This window comes from Plecotus auritus, assembly GCF_963455305.1.
Source record: "Plecotus auritus genome assembly, chromosome: X".
Lineage (NCBI taxonomy): Eukaryota > Metazoa > Chordata > Mammalia > Chiroptera > Vespertilionidae > Plecotus > Plecotus auritus.
In genome coordinates, this window is record NC_137784.1 from 77,495,191 (window position 1) to 77,511,838 (window position 16,648).

The 16,648-nt window shown below is 42.4% G+C and overlaps 1 protein-coding gene across 9 annotated transcripts in view; it reads left to right on the top strand.

Moving 5' to 3' along the window:
- Nucleotides 1–3,070: 3,070 nt before the first annotated feature.
- Nucleotides 3,071–16,648, top strand: part of DRP2 (dystrophin related protein 2) — a 66,941-nt gene continuing 53,363 nt past the window's right edge. For 7 of the 9 annotated variants that reach the window (XM_080651901.1, XM_080651904.1, XM_080651907.1 and 4 more), the window contains exons 1-2: nucleotides 3,071–3,204; nucleotides 3,354–3,422. The gene's annotated coding sequence lies outside the window, so the exon portion shown is untranslated. Of the gene's footprint in view, nucleotides 3,423–4,182; nucleotides 4,241–16,648 lie in introns of those variants that run through there. The other 2 variants (XM_080651902.1, XM_080651903.1) reach the window with 2 other exon arrangements.

Sequence of the window (16,648 nt, forward strand, 5' to 3'; positions counted from 1 at the left end):
GTGTGCAAAGCACTTCAAACAGTACCTAGCCTATAGTAAATGCTCAATAATGTTAGCCATTATTATTGTTATAATACAATAATTAAATCTTAGGTGTTGCTAGCTGATGATGTCTTAATGTTTTGGTTTTTAAAAATCCTCACCCAAGGATATGTTTTTATTGATTTTTAGAGGACAGGGAAAGAGAGAGAGAGAAGCATCAATCAGCTGCCTTCCATATGCTCCCCAACCAGGGATCGAACCTGCAACCTTTTGGTATATGGGATGATGCTCCAACCAACTGAGCTACCTGGCCAGGGCAGCTTAATGTTTTCTTGTCTCATAGGTAGTATTCACATTTTCACAGGAGCCTTTAGTGCCTTAAGCAAACGAACAATGAATCTATCATGATGTGGTGAGTGGGCGAGATTATGGGAAGCCTTTTGTTAATACCCGTCAAAACAAACTGGGTTTATTTGCATGGTGATATTGTATTTTTGTATCTGCAGCCTGAATGCATTATCTAGAGCAGGGGTGGGGAACCTTTTTCAGTCTAGGGCCACTTGGGGATTTATAACATCATTCGAGGGCCATACAAAATTATCAACTTAAAAATTAGGCTGCACCCGGCCAGTATGGCCCAGTGGTTGAACATCGACCCAGAAACCAAGAGGTCACGGGTTTGATTCCAGTCAGGGCACATGCCCGGGGTTGTGGGGTTGATCCCCAGTAGGGGGCTTGCAGGAGCCGCCAATCAATGATGTTGTTTCTCTCTCATCGATGCTTCTATCTTTCTCTCTTCCTTCCTCTCTCTCTAAAATTCAGTAAAAATATTTTTTAAAAATTAGCCTGCTGCCCTGGCCAGTTTTTCTCAGTGGTTAGAGTGTTGGCATGCAGACTGAAAGGTCACAGGTTTGATTCAGTCAAGGGCATGTAACTTGGTTGCAGGTTCAATCCCTGGCCCTAGTCAGGGCATGTGTGGGAGGCATCCAGTCGATGCGTCTCTCTCACATAGATGTCTCTGTGTGTCTCTTCCCCTCTCTTCTATTCTCTCTAAAATATCAATGGAAAAAATACCCTCTGGTGAGGATTAACAACAAAAAAATTAGCCTGTTATATTTGGTCAAATATTTAATTAACTAACCCTTAATGCCTTGACAGGGCCAGACCAAATGACTTTGCAGGCCCCACCCCTGTTCTGGAGGTAGAAAGAGAAAAGTAAAGGATTATTTCAAGTGCTCCTTATGATCTAGGCAAGTCCAGCTGCAATCAAAGTGGGCAGCAAGTACCCCCACTCCCAGCTTACTCTCCTTCCTCCTTCTAGACCTAGATTCTGGTGTTGTTCAGTGTGCTCTTGAGCTAATGCCAAGGGTGAGCAGTGAGTCAGGTTCCCATGTGTTCTGTGTGTGCCTGTCACAGCCATTCTGTGTCTGTGCCAGCCCAAACAATTTCTCAGAGTGTTCCTTCTGGTCTTTCTTCTAGCCAACTCCCCACTTCAAGTCATTCAAAGTCACTTGCAAAGGACCCCTGGGGCTTTGGGCCTGGATGGTGTTGAGAAACCCTGAAAGCTGCCAGCGTTAAGACTGGGACTGAGACTCAGGGCCAGGCCTGGGTGAGGCTGGCTGGGTAGCTAAGAAATGCTCTGTTGAGGGTGTGAAGATTGAGAAGCCGGATGTGCTTTCAAAAGGCCCTTCACAAATCAAAGGCCCTTTCTGCGACTGCATGGGGGCCTGGCTGCTGCCACTTTGGCCAGGCAGGAGGGGTCACTCATGCATCTCTGAAAGCCAAACTTGGGAGAAGGGGTAGTTGGTTCCCATTTTGTTTGTTTTTTAAGAGATCAGGCCTGGTCGCTAACCTTCTACTGAAACCTGCAGCTAAAGTTTTTAAAATTTCCTCTCCAAAGAAAACACACACACACACACACACACACACACACACACACACACACATACTAGTTATTATCTGGCTGAGAGTTTCCCATAATAGTACTACTACTACTTCTAGTAATATTAATAATAATAATAATAATACTCAGTCCTTGCAGATACTTTGTAAATACTAATCCCAGGTTCTTAGCGCTGGGAAGTATTTTTTGTTCTAAATCCCAGTGCCATCAGAGTTTATAGACTTTTTAGAGACAAATTAATAAAGTTAAGCAACCAAATCCCAAAGCAGTCTGTTTCTCTCTCATACGCACACCCTGTTCTTGGAAAGAATGCTTCTCTTATCCTTTGCCCTGGCCTGGAGTTTCTAGGGCTTCAAATATACGTATGTTTGTGTAGGAGAATAGAGATGGGAGCTTTTTGACTGCTATCTGCCCATCCATCCATCCATCCATCCATCCATCCAATTTATTCATCCCACAAATATTTAGTAGGTAACCTACTGTGCTCTGTAAAGGGATATAATCCCCTCCATCCTTTTAGTGGCTTCACCCACGTCTTTCAGGGTGTTTGGAGCTCCTATTTTCTTCTCTCTAACAGGGTAATAGTGAAAAGAGTAAGGGCTAGTATGAACAGAAGGAGAAAGAGTGAGTGGGGTAATTGTTGAAGGAAAGTATGGAGGAGCTGCATTTTTTCAAATCATTCAAGGTCCATTTTGTTTCCCTCATTGTTTAGGCTTTTTCTACATGTAGCTCTAAGAGGGGGCAAGAACGTAATTTAGGGATGACTGGCAGAGCCCTGGGCCCAAGACCACACCTTGGGTACCAGGGCTGACTCTAGGACTGGATGTTTTAACCTTCAACATAAACTAACTCCTGGACTGGCTACTGAAGGGCCTTGCCAGCAGCTGGCTCTGAAGTTGGCTTTGGCTCTGAGCTAGATCTGTGGAAGTTGGGGCCCAGGCTCCTCACTCAGCAGCTTGTATTGATCTCCAGGCCTCTTTTGTCTCCCCCTCCTCCTCCTCCTCCTCCTCCTCCTCCTCCTCCTCCTCCTTCTCCTCCTCTCCCTCCTCCTCCTCCTCCTCCTCCTCCTCCTCCTCCTCCTCCTCCTCCTCCTCCTCCTCCTCCTCCTTCTCCTCCTCTCCCTCCTCCTCAGTGGAAGCCTCTCCCCCTCTCCCTGGCTGCCTCTCAGCCTCTTCCGCTTTCCTCCTCTGCTTCTAATGAATTAGAATTTCTGAGAGCCGCCAAGGCTCTGGGAGTTTGACAAAACTGTCCTTGCTCTTTCTGCATTTGCCCAGTCAAGGGTATCTTAGCCGGAGGTTGGAGTGATGCTGTTAGTCCCGGTGAGATGATTGCATAGCAACACAGAGCGACTCTGAGAGGGGAGGAGGAGAAGGAGAAGGAGGGCAGGGAGGTGGGAGAGACAGAGGGAGAGTGTGCATACAGCAGCTGTCAGCATCCCTGTCTCAGGGACTTCTTTGCTGATTCACAGAGGCAGTCCAGCCCCGGGCCTTCTAGCTCCCAGTTACCGCCTGCTCCTCAGACCTGACGGACTCAGAAGGTAGGCCACAGAGAAATTATTTTTAAGCCTCACCCTTTTTCTTCTAGCTGAGGGGAAAAGACTGAGGGAGGGGAAGCTCCAGAGGTGTGGTGTATGTGTGTGTGTGTGTGTGTGTGTGTGTGTGTGTGTGTGTGTGTACGCACATGCACGCACGCAGACACACACACACACACACACATGCCTGCCTGCTGCCTGTGTGTGCCTTTAGGGAAAAACTTGCATTAAAACATACCCACAATGAAGTGGCTACTGCTTGGATTTGTCGAGGGGGAAAAGATGCCTAGGAATAGAAACTCAAGCCAATTTGAGCAACTAATGAATTAGAAGACGGTCCAAGAGGAGGGGGGTATTATTTGTTTGTTTGCTTGTTCTCAGTGACATGCTTTTTGTCCATGGGTGGAAGGACAAAAATCGACGGGTTTGGATTTCCTGGTGGGAGGGAAGGGGTGTGGAAAGAATTGGCTGAAAAGGGAGGAGAGAAGAAATTGGTTCCCTGAACAAATGAGTGTCTTGTTCACAGATAGGACACAGGAGTGCCTCCGTGGAGTAAACTGGACTCTGACCTAGGCTCCTGGGGCAGAAGGCGCATCCTCATCTCCACATTTACTATCTGGCTCAATCTGTCTTCCCTATTGCATTTCCCCCCTTGCTTTTCCCTTGGTTTTCTTTCTACACTCTGTAATCAGGAAGCGCCTCTCTACTCTTGGGAGCACAGCTTGGAGTGCTTTGAAATCAGGCTTACCTTTCCTGAAGTCAAGCACCCCATTCCTTTTGCTCTCCTTACCCTTCTCAGGCAGCAGGCCCAATGTCCCAGCCTGGTAAGTTGACTTGAGACTGTGTGGGGAGTTAAAGCTTATCCTGTCTTTAGTAAGCAGGTGAAGCCAGGCTGCCCAGGTGTTGGGTCCAAGCAGGTTGCTGGGCTGGGATGGAGTGAAGTAGAGAAGGAGGGAAAGCAGCAGTGACAGCTGCCTGCTTCTGCTTCCATTGAGAGCATGGTGTATGCTGTCTGGGAAAGAACATACTTTTCTCTTATGTTTTCTTTTTGATAGTTCAAAAGAACAAAAGTCTTTAATAAGCCCTATATCTAGTTCACCTTAGCTCCTGACTTTTCCAAAGGAATCCTTGTTTCTAGATGAAAGGCCCTCAGGTAAATCCCCTTGGGGGCCCTGTGGGGATGCCAAACCTCAGGAGATTTTACCTCTGGGATCTGGGTGGGAGCTGGTTCCAGACAACCTTGGGGCCTTTTAGGAATACCCCTTCCCCCTCCTGAAAAGGCCATGCTACTAGTGGAAGTGATAAGTGTCCTGACCCTGAAAGAAGACTGAGCCCCTCTTTTCCTGGGTAGGCCAGCCTCCATCCTACAGTCCTGCTTCCTGCAAACTATTGCTGGGGGATGAAGGCACATGGAAAAGACTCCTCTTTCTATGAGATTTGTTCCATGGGGCATTCCTCCCTTGTAAAGTATCTCTGAGCTCTGGGCCAGAGGACCCTTTAGCTCCGCAGTCACCCAAAAGGAGGGGAGCATGGCTTGAAGCAGCAAACTTAGCAAAGACCCAAGAGCCAAATACAGAGAACACATCTGGGTTGCAGAACTTTGAACCATAGATACACAGAAGTTTCTCATGTTAAATCTGCCACAGTGACAGATAGGGTGGGCTCTCACTAACAAAACCCAAGAGATATCCTTCTAAACTTGCCATGGACACTCACTCCAAGGGAACCCACACTCAGAAATTATAATATGAAACCGCATTCCTCCTTTACCAGGGATTCTAAACACACAGCAGCAACTAAAATAGCAAGCGAGATAAATCCTCCCAGGACAGCATTTATCAAACCGATATTCCACAGAACATGGTTCTGAGAGAATGTTAATAGATTCCATTTTAAAATAAGGAGTGGTGGTGGTGGTAGTGGTGGTGGTGGTGGTGGGTGCATTCTGCGGTCCAATACTTTTTTGAAAATGCTTTAAAACAGAATTCTCCTTGGAGACTCACAATGCATATAAGCATATTAAAGGTTCTGATGACTTGGACATGTACAATAGTGTGGTGATTGTGTGGGCAGAAGTGAAGATGGAAGAGGGCATAAAGTTGATAAATGATGATGGAAAAAATAAAATAAAATAAAAATGGCTCCTAAGGGGTCAATGATAAAAAGAAAAAAAGCTGAGGAAGACTGCTCTAGTTGCATTCAAAGGCACCAATTTAAGGTAACTATTTGTAACTTCTCAGGCTGATACATAGCTGCAAAGTTGTCAATAATGTTTAGTACCACAATTATTATTATTATTGGGTTGTTATTTTACATTCTTTATGTGGTGCCTATTCTGCCAGCTTGACCTTTACTGTTTAGCTGTGATAACAGTAGTTCAAATTATCTTTCTGTAAATTTGTGTAATTATGGATTGATTTCAGAAATCTCAATTTGTTACTTAAATATCTATAACTTAATTTAAAGCTCATTTTAAAACAAAAGATAACAAAGTATGTAATATTGTACATATAAAAAAATAAATAAAGGTTCTGAGTACTGTTATAAATAAATCTGTTTAATTGTGTTTAACCCAGTATAGAGAAGGCCCTCAGGTAAATTGGCTTTTAAAGGGCCCTGATTTGCAGCACTTAATCGAAAACTGATTTGACCAGGGAACACTTTTCTACATGGGAAACACTTTAACATCTTCCAGACACAGTTTTGGGAATTGCTACTCAAAAATTAAATAAATAAATAAATAAATAAATAAATAAATAGCTGGAAGAAATTGTCAAACGAGGGGAAAAAACCTCGTTAGATAATCTAGTCCAACGCTGCATTTTTAAATGTGAAAAAGATTAAGAGGTTAATCAAATTGATCTCTTTCCCAAACCTGCTGAGTATCTGAGAGAGTGAATCCTTATCTTCTGATTGTCAGTCCACTGTGCCCAACTGCTGCTTCTCTTGCAGATTCCCTCCCATGAAACTAGTCCCAGGAAAATGAGGCAAGTTTAAAGAATAATACCATCATTTTGAGGACAGCATTTATATCTTATACATTTCTTTTAGTATTTTGTTATTTCTGAAAACTATGACTTTTCCTTTCAGTATGGGATTTGTTGCATCTTTTATTTTTATTTTTTTTATTGTTTAAAGTATTACATATAGTAGTACATATATCTCCTTTTTTTCCCATTGACCATCCCCTAGGCTTCCCTACCCCCTATCGCATGCCCTCATCCCACCCCCCAGTGCCTTGTGTCCATTGGTTGTGCTTATATACGTGCATACAAGTCCTTTGGTTGATCTCTTTCCCCCGCTCCCCAGTCTTCATGCTGTAATTTGACAGTCTGCTCGATGCTTTACTGCCTCTGTATCTATCTTTTTATTCATCAGGTTATAATGTTCTTTATTTTCCATAAATAAGTGAGATCATGTGGTATTTTTCTTTCATTGCCTGGCTTATTTCACTTAGCATAATGCTCTCCAGGTCCATCCATGCTGCTGCAAATGGTAAGAATTCCTTCTTTTTTATAGCAGCGTAGTATTCCATTGTGTAGATGTACCATAGTTTTCTAATCCACTCATCTGCTGATGGGCACCTAGGCTGTTTCCAAATCTTAGCTATGGTGAATTGTGCTGCTATGAGCATAGGGGTGCATATATCCTTTCTGATTGGTGTTTCTAGTTTCTTGGGATATAGTCCTAGAAGTGGGATTACTGGGTCAAATGGGACTTTCATTTTTAGATTTTTGAGGAAACTCCATACTGTTCTCCACAGTGGCTGCACCAGTCTGCATTCCCACCAGCAGTGAAGAAGGGTTCCTTTTTCTCCGCATGCTCGCCAGCACTTGTCGTTTGTTGATTTGTTGATGATTGCCATTCTGACAGGTGTGAGATGGTACCGCATTGTCATTTTGATTTGCATCTCTGGGATAATTAGTGACTTTGAGCATGTTTTCATATGTCTCTTGGCCTTCCTCTGTCTTCTTTTGAAAAGTATCTATTTAGGTCCGTTGCCCATTTTTTTTATTCGATCATTTATTTTCCTTTTATTAAGTTGTATGAGTTCCCTGTAACTGTTGGAGATTAAACCTTTATCAGTGATAACATTTGCAAATATGTTCTCCCATGCAGTGGGCTTTCTTGTTGTTTTGTTGATGGTTTCTTTTGCTGTGCAAAAGCTTTTTATTTTGATGTAGTCCCATTTGTTTATTTTCTCTAGTTTCCAATTCCCTAGGAGTGGAATCAGTGAAAAAATTGCTTTGGCATATGTCTGAGATTTCTCTGCCTGTGGATTCCTCTAGTATTTTTATGGTTTCCCGTCTTATGTTTAAGTCCTGTATCCATTTTGAGTTTATTTTTGTGTATGGTGTAAGTTGGTGGTCTAGTTCCATTTTTTTGCATGTAACTGTCCAATTTTCCCAACACCATTTATTGAAGAGACTGTCTTGACTCCATTGTATGTTCATGCCTCCTTTGTCAAATATTAATTGACATAGTGGTTTGGGTCGATTTCTGGGTTCTCTATTCTATTCCATTGGTCTATAGGTCTGTTCTTGTGCCAGTACCAGGCTGTTTTGAGAACAGTGGCTTTGTAATACAGCTTGATATCTGGTATTGAGATCCCACCATCTTTGTTCTTCTTTCTCAGGATTGCTGCAGCTATTCGGGGTCTTTTTTTATTCCAGATGAATTTTTAAAAAGTTCTTTCTAAGTCTGTGAAATATGCCGTTGGTATTTTAATGGGGAGTGCATTGAATCTATAGATTGCTTTGGGTAGTATGGGCATTTTAATGATGTTGATTCTACCAATCCATAAACACGGTATGTTCTTCCATCTGTTTATGTCTTCCTTTATCTCTTTCTTCAGTGTCCTGTAGTTTTCCGCGTATAGGTCTTTTACCTCCTTAGTTAAGTTTATTCCTAGGTATCTTAATTTTTTTGGTGCTATGGTAAATGGGATTGCTTTTTTAGTCTCTCTTTCTGTAAGTTCACTATTGGTATATAGAAATGCCATAGATTTCTTGGCGTTAATTTTGTATCCTGCTACATTGCCGAATTCATTTATTAAGTCTAATAATTTTTTGATGGAGTCTTTTGGGTTTTCTATGTGCAATATCATGTTATCTGCAAATAAGGACAGCTTTACTTCTTCTTTTACAATTTGGATGCCTTTTATTTCTTCTTCTTATCTAATCACAATGGCTAATACTTCCAGTACTATGTCGAACAGGAGTGTTGAGAGTGGGCATCCCTGTCTTGTTCCTGTTCTTAGGGGAAATGGTTTTAGTTTTTGCCCATTGAGTATGATGTTGGCTGTGGGTTTGTCATATATGGCTTTAATTATGTTGAGGTATGATCCTTCTATTCCCACCTTGCTGAGAGTTTTTATCCAAAATGGGTGTTGGATTTTGTCAAATGCTTTTTCTGCATCAATTGATATGACTATGTGGTTTTTATCTCTCAATTTGTTTATGTGATATATCACATTTATTGATTTGCGGATATTGTACCATCCTTGCATCCCTGGGATAAAGCCTACTTGGTCATGGTGTATGATCTTTGTGATGTACTGCTGGATCCGATTTGCTAGAATTTTGTTGATGATTTTGGTATCTATATTCATGAGGGATATTGGCCTGTAGTTCTCTTTCATTGTGTTGTCTTTATCTGGTTTTGGTATGAGGGTGATGCTGGCTTCATAGAATGAGCTTGGAAGTGTTCCTTCCTCTTGAAGTTTCTGGAATGTTCTGTGGAGGATAGGTTTTAGTTCTTCCTTGAATGTTTGGTAAAACTCCCCTGTGAAGCTGTCTGGCCCAGGGCTCTTGTTTTCTGGAAGCTTTTTGATGACTGCTTCAATTTCTTCCATAGTTATTAGCCTGTTGAACTGTTTAGATTCTTCCTGATTGAGTTTTCGAAGGTTGTATTTTTCTAGGAACATGTCCATTTCCTCCAGGTTGTCCAGTTTGTTAGAATAGAGTTGTTCATAGTATTTTTAAGAAATCCTTTGTATTTCTGGGGTCTGTTGTTATTTCTCCTCTTTTATTTCTGATTTTGTTTATTTTGGTCCTCTCTCTTTGCTTCTTGGTGAGCCTGTCTAGAGGTTCATCAATCTTGTTTATCCTTTCAAAAAACCAACTCTTGGTTTCATTGATCTTTTGTATTGTTTCTTTGGTCTCTATGTGTTTTATCTCCACTCTGATCTTTATTATTTCCTTCCTTCTTCTTACACTGGGCTTCTCTTGTTGCTCTCTTTCTAACTCTTTGAGTTGTAGGGTTAAGTAATTTATAGTGATTGTTTCTTGTTTTTTTGCAGTAGGCTTGTAGAGCTATGAACTTTCCTCTCAAGACTGCTTTCATTGTGTCCCATAGATTTTGGATTGTTGTGTTTTCATTGTTGTTTGTTGCCATGATGTTTTTTATTTCTTCTTTGATCTCTCTGGTAACCCAGTCATTGTTTAATAGCATGCTATTTAGTCTCCATGTGTTTGATTTTTTTGGATTGTTTTTTTTGTAGTTGATTTCTAGTTTTATGCCATTGTGATCTGAGAAGATGCTTGATATGATTTCTATCTTCTTGAATTTGAAGAGACTTTGCCTGTGACCCAATATGTGGTCTATCTTTGAAAATGACCCATGTGCACTTGAATGGAATGTATTTTCTGTGGCTTTGGGGTGGAATGTTCTGAAGATGTCAATTAATTCCATCTGATCTAGTGAGTCATTTAGGATTGATGTTTCTTTGCTGATTTTTTGTTTAGAGGATTTGTCCAATGGTGATAGTGGGGTATTAAAGTCCCCTACTATGATTGTATTGCTGTTAATATCTCCCTTGATATCCTCCAGGAGTTTTTTTTATGTATTTGGGTGCTCCTGTATTGGGTGTGTACATGTTTACCAGAGTTATTTCTTCTTGTTGGATTTCTCCCTTTAGTATTATAAAGTGGCCTTCCTTATCTCTTATTATGTCCTTCACTTTGAGATCTAATTTGTCAGATATAAGTATTGCTACCCTGGCTTTTTTTTTTTTTTCATTTCCATTCTCCTGAAAAACCTTTTTCCATCCCTTCACCCTCAGTCTGTGTGCGTCTTTTTTTCTGAGGTAGGTTTCCTGTAGACAGCAGATATATGGGTCATGTTTTCTTATCCAATCAGTTACCCAATATCTTTTGATTGGGGCATTTAATACATTTACATTTAAAGTTATTATTGATAGGTACTTGTTTGTCGCCACATTTTCTCTTTATGTTTCTTCTTTGCTTTCTATTTCTTCTTTTTACAGCAGACACTTTAGCATTTCTTGCATTCCTGGTTTGGTGGTAATAAATTCCCTTAGTCCTTTTTTTTCTGTGAAGCTCCTGACTTCCCCCTCAATTTTGATTGATAGCCTTGCTGGGTACAGTATTCTTGGATTCAGACCCTTCCTTTGCATGACTTTGTATATTTCATTCCATTCCCTTCTTGCCCGATATGTTTCTGTTGAGAAATCAGTCACTAGTCTGATGGGGGATCCTTTGTAGGTATCTTCTGTCTCTCTCTGGCCACTTTTAAGATTCTTACTTTGTCGTTGGTGTTTGCCAATTTAATTATAATGTGCCTTGGCATTGGTCTTTTGGGGTTCATTTTGTTTGGGACTCTGTGAGCTTCTTGGATTTGTGTGGGTTTTTTCTTCCCTATAGCAGGGAAGTTTTCTGTCATTATTTCTTCAAACAGGTTTTCTATTCCTTGCTCAGTTTCCTCTCCTTCTGGCACCCCTATTATGTGGATGTTGTTTCATTTTGTGTTGTCCCAGAGTGCCCTTAGGCTCTCCTCCTGCGCTCTAATTTTTTTTTCTAGAAGCTGCTCTAGTTGGGTATTTTTCCTACCTTGTCTTCTAGCTCACGGATGCAGTCCTCTGCTTCTTCTAGTCTACTCTTGATGGTTTCTATTGAGTTCTTTATATCAGCGATGTCATTTTTTATTTCTTCTTGGTTCTTCTTCATTTCTTCTTGGTTCTTACACATATTGTTGAATTTGTCTTCCATTCTTTTCATCCACCTTATGACCATTTCTCTGAATTCTTTCTCTGACAGGTTGCTTGCCTCCATTTCGTTTACTTCTTTTTCTGGTGATGCCTGCTTTTCTTTCATATGTGGGCTGTTTCTTTGTCTCCCCATGATCTCTCTTCTCTGGGTGTCTGGTTATGTAGTTCTCTCTCTCCTACATTGATTTAAAGGCACAAAATACAACACAACAAGGCAAAATGCACAAGGCACCGAACACAAATATGTTCACAATTAATAAAGTCAAATAAAGGTGACCACCAGAGAAAAGCGAATTAGAGGATATGAAAGAAAGTAAAAGAGAAAAAAAAAGGAGTGCAAAAATGAAACTGGGAAAAGGAAAAAAAAAGTAAGAGAGAAAAGAAAGAGAATAAGAAAGAAGAGAGGAATAAAACTATTTATGTGGGGAGAAAACTCCAATAGAACAGCCAGTAATCCCAACAAATGCCAGCAACAAATACCAAGAGATGAATGCAAACTACAAACAACAACTAATATCAAGCGAGGCGAGGGAAAACAGGAGCAACAAACAAACAAAAACGAAACAAAACGAAAAGAAAAAGTGAAACAATCTCACAAACAAGCATAAAAAAACTGATATAATCAACAATCAAGCAAACAGCAACAAAAGGACAGAGAGAAAAAAATTTGATGGTGAAGAAAGAGATGAGAGAGGTGTGTATGGACTTGGAGCAGGGGATTGGAAATTAGATATATAAGTAGGGTGAAATTTTAACAGGGGTAAAAAGAAGGAATAGGGAAAATCTAAAGCAGGAATAGGGTAAGAGAAACAGGACAGCAAAAGGGGAAAGTGAGGAAGAGAATGTTGGCATAAGGATAAAGTTGAGATAGAATAATATGATGCTAAAGGAAAGATGAAAATAAAATGTAAAACACTAATCCCAAAGTAAAATAAAGGGAAAATAAAATGACACTGTTTTTTTTTAAAGAAAAGGTAAAATAGTAGTAGTAATAATACTGATTGAAAATAAAAATGCAATAATTAAAAAGGTAAAACCAAGTGAGGAAAAAAACAAAAAAAATTAGTTTCTTAAGTAAAAGATGAAAAAAAACGTGCAGTAGTGATGGTCATTCACTTCCTGTACTGTTCTATTTGGTATGCCTGTTTCCTAGTCAGGACAGTATTGAAGTTCCCTGCGTTCCACTGCTCCTCAGTGTTGTAGGCAACAGTCATGATTTTTCAGCAGGCAGTATATCTTTATTTCTTATACTCCTTTATTTGTGTTTACACAATAGTCAATTTGTGATTCAACCCCTGGGTGGCAATGTTTCTCGATTCAGCTTTGGGTCTATAGGTCCTCTCTAGCTAGTGTTTAGATTTTGTTTTCTCTGTGGCACTTAATACTGGTTTGGGGGAATGGGCTGCCCCAGAGCTGGTTCTGTTATCATTATTCCCCGCTCTGATCCCCAGGTTCCACAAAAACAACTTTCCCCTGCAGTCTCTTAGAGTGTCCCCAATTGGGTGATCCTATGTATTGGGCTTAGTAATCAAAAGCAAGGATTTAAAGGGGAAAGAGAGAGAGAGAGCGAGCGCCAGAGTAAGTGTGTGAACTCCGGCGCTGCGGCGCAAGTCTGTGCAGTCTTTTTTCCCCTTGGGTCTAAGCAGCCGGCACACTTTTAAAATTTTTAGGCTGTCCTTTTGCGCCCAGTTCAGCTATGGGTTGCTTTTTAGAGTTCCTTTCTGTTATCAGCTCTGCGGATCCCATTCCACATTCGTGGAGCACATCAGCCCCAATGGCTGTGGATTTTTCTGGGCGCAGACTTCCCCAGGTCCTCCAGCTCCTGCAGTGCGCGTTTCTCTCTCCTGCCCGGACCACAGACCTCACCTTATCCCAGGCGAAATCTGACCTTTCCGTGAGGAGGTGCAGAGCTCTTCCTAATCTGCATGCTCGCACCACTTGGGGACCAATGTTCTCGAGTTCACAGCTGTTCGGTGGGTGCTGTAGTTGTATATTCCCAGGATTTTCAGGCTTCTGATAACATCCACTCTCCCCTTCAAGATGGCACAGTCTCCGTGTCAGAGCCGGTCGCTCCGGGAGGGATCCCAGCAGCAGTGGAGGCTGCCCGGTCAGGGGAACCCCGTCTGGCAGTCCCCCACAGTCCTCTGGAGTATAGCTGTCCCTCAACTCACCAACAAACACCCCCTGTGCAACCACACACTCTCCCTTTGTTCTCTCACTCACGCACTATCTTGCAGTCTGCCTTCCTGTTGGCAGCCATCTTCCCTCCCCTCTGTTGTATCTTTTAAACAATGTATTATGAAAATGTTTACACATTCAAAGAGGTATACTATATAATAAAGAGGTAATATGCAAATTGACCGTCACTCCAACACACAAGATGGCCGCCCCCATGTTGTCAAAGATGACTGCCCCCATGTGGACACAAGATGGCCACCACAAGATGGCCGGCAGGGGAGGGTAGTTGGGGGAGGACCAGGCCAGTAAGGGAGGGCAGTTAGGGGATACCAGGCCTGCATGGGAGGGCAGTTGGGGGCCACCAGGCCTGCAGGGGAGGACAGTTAGGGGTGACCAGGCTGGCAAGGGAGGGCAGTTAGGGTTGACCAGGCCGGCAGGGGAGGGCAGTTAGTGGCAATCGGGCTGTCAGGAGAGGGCAGTTAGGGGAGACCAGGCTGGCAAGGGAGGGCAGTTAGGGGCGACCAAGCTTGCAAGGGAAGGCAGTTAGGGGTGACCGGGCCGGCACGGGAGAGTAGTTAGGCGCAATCAGGCTGGCAGGGGAGCAGTTAGGCATCAATCAGGCTGGCAGGGGAGTGGTTAAGGGGTGATTAGGCTGGCAGGCAGAAGGGGTTAGGGGCAATCAGGCAGGCAGGCAAGCGAGCAGTTGGGAGCCAGCATTCCTGGATTGTGAGAGGGATGTCCAACTGCCCATTTAGGCCCAATCCCACCAGACAGTCAGACATCCCTCGAGGGGTCCCAGATTGGAGAGGGTGCAGGCTGGGCTGAGGGACACACCCCCACCCCGTGCACGAATTTCGTGCACCGGGCCTCTAATGCTATATAATAAAAGCCTAATATGCATATTGTCCCCTCGGGCAGTCATTCTATCAGTATTTCGACCACTCACTATAACGTACACTGACCACCAGGGGGCAGCACAGAACATGGTGTGCATCAGCGATGCAGCGCTGGTAGCGGGCGTCAGTGGAGGCTCTGCCGGCCCCGATGAGCCCCAAAGAGAACTGGACTGTGGTGGGATGGTGGAGCAGGTGAGCGGGCAGTGCCAGGGCAAAGCGGGTGCATACGGGGGCCAGATTGCCCCACCGATCACCCCGCAGATGGCAACCAGTGGCGGTGGGGGGTGGGCCCACCACCCAGCTCCCAGGTGCTGAGAGAGGCAGGGGGCCCCGGCCCAGATCAATCACCCTGCAGGTGGGATGGTGGAGCAGGTGAGGGGGTGGCACCAGGCCAATGTGGGGTGCCAGGCAGGGCTGTGGGGCTGTGAGGTTGGGGGCATGAGCTGGGGCTGTGAGGCTGGAGGTGTGAGCTGGGGCCTGATCTCCGCAGGCCACCCTGAGGGACCCCACCTGTGCATGAATTCATGCACCAGGCCTCTAGTAAAGAATAATGTAATGAAAATCAGGTTACCAACAATTCAGCTTCAGAAAAAACATTACCAGTAAAGATGAAACCCTATCTATCCTTCTGTAATTAGAGATCTCTCCTTCCCTCCCTCTCTCCAAAGTCACCCTTCTCCTGGATTTGGTGTTTATTATTCTCATGCATTTATTTAAACTTTTACTACATATGACTGTCTTTTAACAGCATATACCACTGCTTTATATGTCTTAAAAATTTATATCGATGGTCTGAATTCTTCTCCAATTTCTTTTCTATTCTGTGCTGTATTTGTGAAATTTAACCATGTTGTGCCATGTGGCTCTAGTTCATTTTTTTTTTTTTACTATTGTATAGCACTCCATTTAATGAATATGCCATGATTTATTTATCTATTCTACTGTTTATGGACAATTAGGCCATTTCCAGTTTTTGGCTCACAGTTAGGGCTTACTATAATCATTCTTGTGTAGATATTCTTATGTGACTGTTGCTATCTGGTTTGTATCTAGGAGGGAATTGTCCCATCACAGGGTCTAAAAATCTTCACCTTTGGGAGATATCATCAAATTGCTCTCCCAAGTGGTTTACTAACTTGCACTGTATAAAGATTTCAGATGTAGTTCATTAATTGACCTTTAGAATAAAATTGGAGGGAAGGGAGGGGGTGTGGAAAGCATTGGCTTAAAAGGGAGGAGAGAGGAAATGTGGGAACTTGCAGCAGGTTCTGATGTAGTGCATTAATTGGCTCTTAGAATAAAATTCTCCCCAAGGGATATGTCTCTGAGTTAGTCACTGGAAAATAAATTTTATATCTCAAAATTGCTTGACAGCTAATAACTTCTCAGGAACACATTTCATTGTTTCCATTTGTAAATGAGAGGGTTGGCCTAGATAATTTCTAAGATCCTTCCAGTTTGACAATCTGAGTTTCCATGATTTATTCATTAAGTGAGAGCATATAAAGCAGAACCTTGGTTTTTTTGCTACATTGCAGGAATTATTTTAGGAACACATAACAAGGTTTGGTACCAACGAACTATGTGTCTCGTCTCTTAGTGCCATGCGGTCAGGTAGAAAGGCAGTACTGTGAGACACAGGGCCATCATGCAGCATTACCTTGGATTGGAGAGCCCATGAGAAGGGATGTTTTCTTCCCACTGCCCTATTCTTTCCTGAGCCTCTCTGATTTAGAAGTCTTCCCTATTTATTTTTTTCTTCCAAGAATAATGAATGCTTGTTGTAAATATATATATATTCTTTGTACACACACACACAAAATGTATAAAGTCAAAAGGAGACTCCCCTTCATACAACTCTTCAGAAGTAATGTCACTAAGCAGTTTTATGTGTCCTTGCAGGCTTTCTTTCTGTGCACACAACACACAGATTTTTTTCAAAACGTTTTTTACAAAATTGGAGTTGTATCAGACATATTATTCTGACGCCTGTTTTCTTTTACCTAAAATATATAGCTTTGACATCTGTTCAAATGAGTGCATACAAATCTACCTCTTTTCAACAGCTGCATAATATTCCATTGTGTGAATGGCTATGATAATAGATAAGATTTCAGTACTTACTACATGTCAAAGCTATAAATTAGCTT